This window comes from Hordeum vulgare, chromosome 4H (assembly GCF_904849725.1).
Source record: "Hordeum vulgare subsp. vulgare chromosome 4H, MorexV3_pseudomolecules_assembly, whole genome shotgun sequence".
Classification (NCBI taxonomy): domain Eukaryota; kingdom Viridiplantae; phylum Streptophyta; class Magnoliopsida; order Poales; family Poaceae; genus Hordeum; species Hordeum vulgare.
Window position 1 is genome coordinate 423,430,084 of NC_058521.1, and position 7,908 is coordinate 423,437,991.

Below are 7,908 nucleotides of genomic sequence, written 5' to 3' on the forward strand. Positions count from 1 at the left end.
TTCAACTAAAGTTGAAGAAACAGACACCCGCGAGTCATCTTTATGCAACAAGTTGCATGTTAGTCGATGAAACAGGTCTCTCGTAAGCGTACGAGTAATGTTGGTCTGGGCCGCTTCAATCCAACAATACCGCCGAATCGAGAAAAGACTAAGGAGGGTAGCAACTCAAACATCAACACCCACAAAAACACTTGTTTTCTACTCGAAATTACATCTACGCATGAACCTAGCTCATGATGCCACGTTTGGGAACGTTGCATGGGAAACAAAAAATTTCCTATGCACACGAAGACCTATCATGGTGATGTTCATCTACGAGAGGGAGATCAGATCCACATACCCTTGTAGATCGCTAAGCGGGAAGCGTTAAGAAACGCGGTTGATGTAGTGGAACAACTTCGTGATTCAAATCTCCATCGTCCCATGATCCGTCCCGTTCTAGCACCGAACGGACGACACCTCCGCGTTAAGCACACGTACAGCTCGATGACGATGTCTGCCTTCTCGATCCAACAAGAGAGACGAGGAAGTAGATGAGTTCTCCGGCAGCGTGATGGCACACCAGTGATGGTGATGAACTATTCCTGCAGGGCTCCGCTCGAGCTCCGCAGAAAACCGATCTAGAGGAAGAACTACGAAGTAGAGGTTTAGGGTTGCACATGGCAAAAGTTATGTCTCAAAAACCCTAAAACCTCTAGTATATATAGGAGGAGGGGAGGGGCTAGCCTTGGGTCTCAAGAGAGCCCCTAGGGCATCGGCCGAGTGGAGGAGAAGGGACTCCCACTCCAATTCGGTTTGGGAAAGAGGAGTCCCTTCCTTCCTTCCCACCTCCCTCTTTTTTTTCTCCTTTTATTTTTCCTCTTGGCCGAAATAGCCCTATTGGGCTGGCCTCACCAGACCACCAAGGGTTGGTGCGCCACCCATGGGCTATTAGGTTCACTCCCGGGTGGGTGGCCCCCTCCCGGTAAAAACCCAGAACCCATTCGTCACTCCCGGCACACTGCCAGCAATGCCCGAAATCCTTCCGGAGGCCAAATGAAACAATCCTATATATCAATCTTCGTTTCCGGACCATTCCGGAAACCCTCGTGATGTCCGTGATCTCATCCGAGACTCCGAACAAACCTTCGGTCACCAACACCTATAACTCAACTATACTGAAACGTCACCGAACCTTAAGTGTGCAGACCTTGCGGGTTCGAGGACTAGGCAGACATGACCTGAGACACTCCCCGGTAAATATCCAATAGCGGGACCTGGATGTCCATATTGGATCCTACATATTCTACGAAGATCTTATCGGTTGAACCTATGTGCCAAGGATTCATATAATCCCGTATACCATTCCCTTTGTCCTTCGGTATGTTACTTGCCCGAGATTTGATCGTCGGTATCCCTATACCTATTTCAATCTCGTTACTGGCAAGTCTCTTTACTCGTTCCGTAATACAAGATCCCGTGACTAACACTTTAGCCACATTGCTTGCAAGACTTATATGTGATGTTGTATTACCGAGTGGGCCCCGAGATACCTCTCCATCACACGGAGTGACAAATCCTAGTCTTGATCCATGCTAACTCAACGGACACCTTCGGAGATACCTGTAGAGCACCTTTAGAGTCACTTAGTAACGTTGCAACGTTTGATACACACAATGTATTCCTTCGGTGTCAATGATTTACATGATCTCATGGTCATAGGAATAAATACTTGACACACAAAAAACAATAGCAACAAAATGACACGATCACATGCTACGTTTATAGTTTGGGTCTTGTCCATCACATCATTCTCCCAATGATGTGATCCAGTCATCTAGTGACAACACTTGCATATGGTCAGAAAACCTTAGCCATCCTTGATCAATTGGCCAGTCAACTAGATGCTTACTAGGGACATAGTTTTGTCTATATATCCACACATGCATTTATGTTTTCATTCAATACAATTATAGCATGGATAATAAACAATTACCTTGAAACACGAAATATATTAATAACTATTTTATCATTGTATCTAGGGCATATTTCCAACACATTTTTATGACAAGCTTAACTTCATTGAAAACGGAGTCCATATGCATCTTCTATGATGTTTTTGATGTTGGAGTTTTTGCCGGTTCTTCATTCATAAAGGTCTCACATCTCTATATCACTGCCATTTTTATACTACCTCTTCTTAAGATGTTCCTTTTGCTATTGTCTAGCTCTTGTCATCCTGAATCCAACAAGCTTGAGTTTGCTCAATTTGGAGCTCGTATGCGAAAGATATGGCACTTCTCATATTCATGCTTTTCTTCTGCTATGTGTGGTCTACCTGGAATGATCCAAGCGATAGTACCGCTCGGGCCGGTAGTAGTACCGCTCCAGGATGGTAGTGGTCCAGCTTGTACCGCTGGCTAGTACCGTTGTCCATGGGTTCCGACACTTTTGGTATCGGACTTTGCGGTAGTACTGGGCGGTAGTATCGCCCATTGGGTGGTAGTACCGCGTGTTACTACCGCGCCGAAAATTCTTGGTTCTTCTGGGCTGGGACCGCAGCTAATCCCCGAGTGGTTATAGGAGTCGGTACTACCTCTTATGACCGGTAGTACCGCTGCTGGCAGCGGTAGTACCGGCCTCTGCCTCCTTCATTGACTGCTGCCCTCTGCCCCAGTGGTAGTACCGCTCCCTGGAGCGGTAGTACCGCTCATGTGCAGGCTGAGGGGGTAACGGTTGGATTTTTTCCTTCCTATAAAAGGGGTTCTTCTTCCCAATTGAGCTCTATCCTCTAAGCTCGTGTTCTTCCCCCATTGTTGACCTTCTTCGAGCTTGCTAACTCTCAATCCCTCCAATGGTTCTTGCTAGTTCTTGAGGGAAAAGAGAGAGGAGATCTAGATCCACATTTCCCCCAATCACTTTCTCCCCTATGTGAGGGGAACTCCTTGGATCTATATCTTGGATTTTTTTCGTGTTCTTCTTCTTTCTTCCTCTCATTTTCTTCCATTACATTAGTTGTTGTGGAGGGATTTGGGAGAGAAGGACTTGGTGAAAGGACGTCGATGTCGCCTAGGGGGGGGGGGTGAACAGGCGCTTTAAAATAATTATAGTTTATGTTTGAACAAATGCGGAATAAAACTAATGTTTAATTTGCCAAGCACAAAACCTAAAACAACTAGGCTCACCTATGTGCACCAATAACTTATGCTAAGCAAGAAAAATAACTAAGAGATAGCAAGATATATGACAAGAAACAATATGGCTATCACAAAGTAAAGTGCATAAGTAAAGGGCTCGGGTAAGAGATAACCGAGGCACACGAAGACGACGATGTATCCCGAAGCTCACACCCTTGCGGGTGCTAATCTCCGTTTGGAGCGGTGTGGAGGCACAATGCTCCCCAAGATGCCACTAAGGCCATCGCAATCTCCTCACACCCTCGCACAATGCAAAATGTCGTGATTCCACTAAGGGACCCTTGAGGGCGGTCACCGAACCCGTACAAACAAGGTTGGGGCAATCTCCACAACTTAATTGGAGGCTCCCAACAACACCACGAAGCTTCACCACAAAGGCATATGGCTTTGAGGTGACCACAAATGCTCGAGGCAATCTCCACAACTTAATTGGAGACCCTGATGCTTGCCCGGAGCTTTACACCACAATGATTGAGCTCCGAGGCACCACCAAGCTTCTAGGACGCCAAAGCATCCACGAAGAACAATCTCTAGGGGTACCAAGTACCCAAGGGTAATAAGCTTCTCAACTTCTCACTTCCACGTATCACCGTGGAGAACTCAAACCGATGCAACTAATGCAATGGCAACAATACACGAAGTGGTCAAGTCCCTCACACTCAAATCACTCCACAACAACAAAAGCTATGGAGAAATATGAGAGGGAGAACAAGGATCTCACAACAATGGCAACAACACACGAAGTGGTCAAGTCCCTCACACTCAAATCACTCCACAACAACAAAAGCTATGGAGAAATATGAGAGGGAGAACAAGGATCTCACAAAGAACCCCAAGATCAAGCTCCAAGGGGTTCCACTCACATAGAGGAGAAAGTGATTGGTGGATATGTGGATCTAGATCTCCTCTCTCTTTTCCCTAAAGAACTAGCAAGAATCATTGGAGGGATTGAGAGTTAGCAAGCTCTAAGAAGGTCAACAATGGGGGAAGAACACGAGCTCAACGGATACATAAGGTCCAATGGGGAAGAAGACCTCCTTTATATAGTGGGGGAAAGAATCCAACCATTACCCCCACTCACAGCCCGACCGGAGCGGTACTACCGCTACCAGAACGTGTGAAGGAGCAGTACTACCGCTCGGGAGCGGTAGTAAAAAATTGCTACAGTTGGCACCAGGAGCGGTACTACCGTTGGATACTGAAACTGCCATAACTTTCGCATACGAACTTCGAATCGAGCAAACTCAAGCTTGTTGAATTCACGACGACAAGAGCTATCCAACAGGGACAAAAAATATGAAGAACATGGAGTTATGAGAATGCCAATGATATAGAGATGTGTGACCTCTATGAATGAAGAACCGGCAGAAACTTCCAACATCGAAAACATCATAGAAGATGCATATAGACTCCCTTTTCGATAAACTCGAGCTTGTCATGAAGATGGCCATAAGCTCTAAAACTCACAAGGAGAAACAACAAACAAGAACCAAGATATGATGCAAGGATGCAAGTGGTTTGAGCTCTCAACGAACGATACGATCAAGCTACTCACTTAAGAGCCCCCCTTGACAGTACGGCAAACTATCCTACAATAGAAAAACCTATCAAGGGCAAACCTATACCTTGCACCTAGTCCTCTTGAGCTAGATGATGATGATGATCTTGGCTTCCTCAAGATGGACCACCTTTCTTGATTTCTCCCCCATACTCACTATGGGTGAGCTACTCTTCAGCACATTCTTCACAAGTCCATTGCCACCACAATGGACGACAAGCTTCAAGCATGATATCTTTGTGACGCTCCACTTGAACTTGCACACCGCAATCTTGATGACGATCACCACTTGATGTCATCCTTCATAGGTTGAATGAGATCTTCCTCTTGACGCAAACTCATGGAAACACACCTAACCCCACATAGAACTCTCACGAAGACATTGGTTAGTACACAAAAGCGTTATGGACAATGCTTACCATACCATGGGATCACTTGATCCTTCTCGGTACATCTTGTACGCTTTGTGTGTTGATCATCTTGATTTACTCTTTGCTTAGTCTTGATCAACATTGTGTCTTTATGACCAATCTTTGGATAATACTTTGAATACCACCTTGGTCATCATATAAAGTCCTTGAAACCAACAGATGGACTTCAAGAAGTGCCTATGGACAAATCCTTTGAATATGACTTAAGGCAACCATTAGTCCATAGGGATTGTCATCAATTACCAAAACCACATATGGAGAAATATGCTCTAACACTTGGGAACTCCGTGTGCCCTTGCCATTGCATTTGGTGCATAGGTTTGAGTTCTCCACGGTGATACGTGGAAGTGAAGTTTGAGAAGCTTATTGCTCTTGGGTGCTTGGTACTCTAAACTTGTTCTTATTGTGTGTTTTAGCATCCTAGAAGCTTGGTGGTGCCTTGGAGCTCAATCATTATGGTGTAAAGCTCCATGCAAGCGTCTGGGTCTCCAATTAGGTTGTGAATATTTCCCCGAGCATTTGAGGTCATCTCGGAGCCACAATCCATTGTGGTGAAGCTTCATAGTGTTGTTGGGAGCCTCCAATTAAGTTGTGGAGATTGCCCCAAACTTTTTTGTACGGGTTTGGTGATCGGTCTCAAGGGTCACTTAGTGGAATCACGACATCTTGCATTGTGCGAGGGCGTGAGGAGATTACAGTGGCCTTAGTGGCATCTTGGGAGCATTGCGCCTCCACAACGCTCCAAATGGAGTTTAGCATCCGCAAGGGTGTGAACTTCGGGATACATCATCGTTGCCGCATGCCTTAGTTATCGCTTACCCGAGCCCTTTACTTATGCACTTTAGTTTGTTATAGCCATATTGTTTCTTGTTATATATCTTGCTATCACTTAGTTGTTTATATTGCTTAGCATATGTTGTTGGTGCACATAGGTGAGCCTAGTTGTTTTAGGTTTTGTGCTTGACTAATTAAATGTTCGTTTTATTCCGCATTTGTTCAGGCCTAAACCGTCATTATTTTAAAGTGCCTATCCCCCCTCTAGGCGACATCCACATCCTTTCAGTGTGTTTCCATGGGCTTGCGTTAAGAGAAAGATCTCATTCAACCCATGGAAGATTGCAGTATGCATGTTCAAGTGGAGAATCACAAAGAGATCATGCTTGAAGCTTGTCATCCATTGTGGCGACAATGGACTTGTGAAGATGTGTGAAGAGTGTCTCACCCATAGTGGAGTATGGGGGAGCAATCTACTAGTCTTCATCGAGCCGGCACAATCAAGAAAGGTGGTCCATCTTCAAGAGGACAACATCATCATCATTTAGATCAAGTGGACTATGTGCAAGGCAAAGGTTTGTCCTTGATAGGTTTTCTATTTTAACTGTCTGAGTGTGTTAGTTGGGAGATCGGGTTATAGGATAGATTGACGTACTATCAAGGGGGTCTCTCAAGTGAGTAGCTTGATCGTATCATTCGTTGGGAGCTCAAACCATTGCATTCTTGGCATCATCATCTTTCTTGGTTCTTGGTTGATTTTCTCTATGTGGGTTCTTGAGCTTATGGTCATCTTCATGACAAGCTCGAGTTCATCGAAAACGAAGTTCATGTGCATCTTCTATGATGTTTTTGATGTTGGAGTTTTTGCTGGTTCTTCATTCATAGATGTTTCACATCTCTATATGATTGGTTGTTTGGGTAGTACTCGTCGTGTGCTATCCAACAAGATTGAGATTGCTCAATTCAAAGCTCATATGCAAAACTTATGGCAATTTGGTGCAAGGGTGGTTTGTTTGTGTTAAGCCCAAGTACTGCTGGGAGCGAAGCGGTGGTACCACTCGGGCGGTACTGCCGCCCTCTACTCCCGTCCCCACTTCCGCTTAGTTGAGCTCTATGGTGTCCTTGGGTGCCCTTACCCATTTTCGGCGGAAGTACCTGATACTTCTCCATCGTATCTACTTTTCCAAACTCTTTTGCCCTTGTTTTGAACTCTAATTTGCATTATTTGAATGGAACTAACCCGGACTAACGCTGTTTTCAGCAGAATTGCCATGGTGTTGTTTTTGTGCAGAAATAAAAGTTTTCGGAATGACCTGGAAATTTACGAGGATTTTTTGTGGAATATATAAAAAATACTGGCGCAAGAATCAACCGGAGGAGTGGAGCGAGGAGCCCACAAGCCCACTAGGCGCCCCCCTAGTCGCGCCTAGCAGGCTTGTGGGGCCCTCAGAGCTCCACCGCCTCCAACTCCAGCTCTATTTAGTCCCTTTCGTCCGGAAAAAAATCAAGGAGAAGAGTTCAACGCGTTTTACGATACGGAGGCGCCGCCACCACATGTTCTTTCTGTGGAGGGTAGATCTGGAGTCCGTTCTGGGCTCCGGAGAGGGGATATCGTCGTCATCATCATCACCAACCTTCCTTCATCGCCAATTCCATGATGCTCTTCACCGTTCGTGAGTAATCTCATCGTAGGCTTGCTGGACGGTGATGGGTTGGATGAGATCTATCATGTAATCGAGTTAGTTTTGATGGGGATTGATCCCTAGTATCCACTATGTTTTGAGATTGATGTTGCTACTACTTTGCCATGCTTAATGCTTGTCACTAGGGCCCGAGTGCCATGATTTCAGATCTGAACCTATTATGTTCTCGTCAATATATGTGTGTTCTTGATCCTATCTTGCAAGTTGTAGTCACCTACTATGTGTTATGACCCGAGAACCCCGGAGTGACAATAGCCGAAACCACT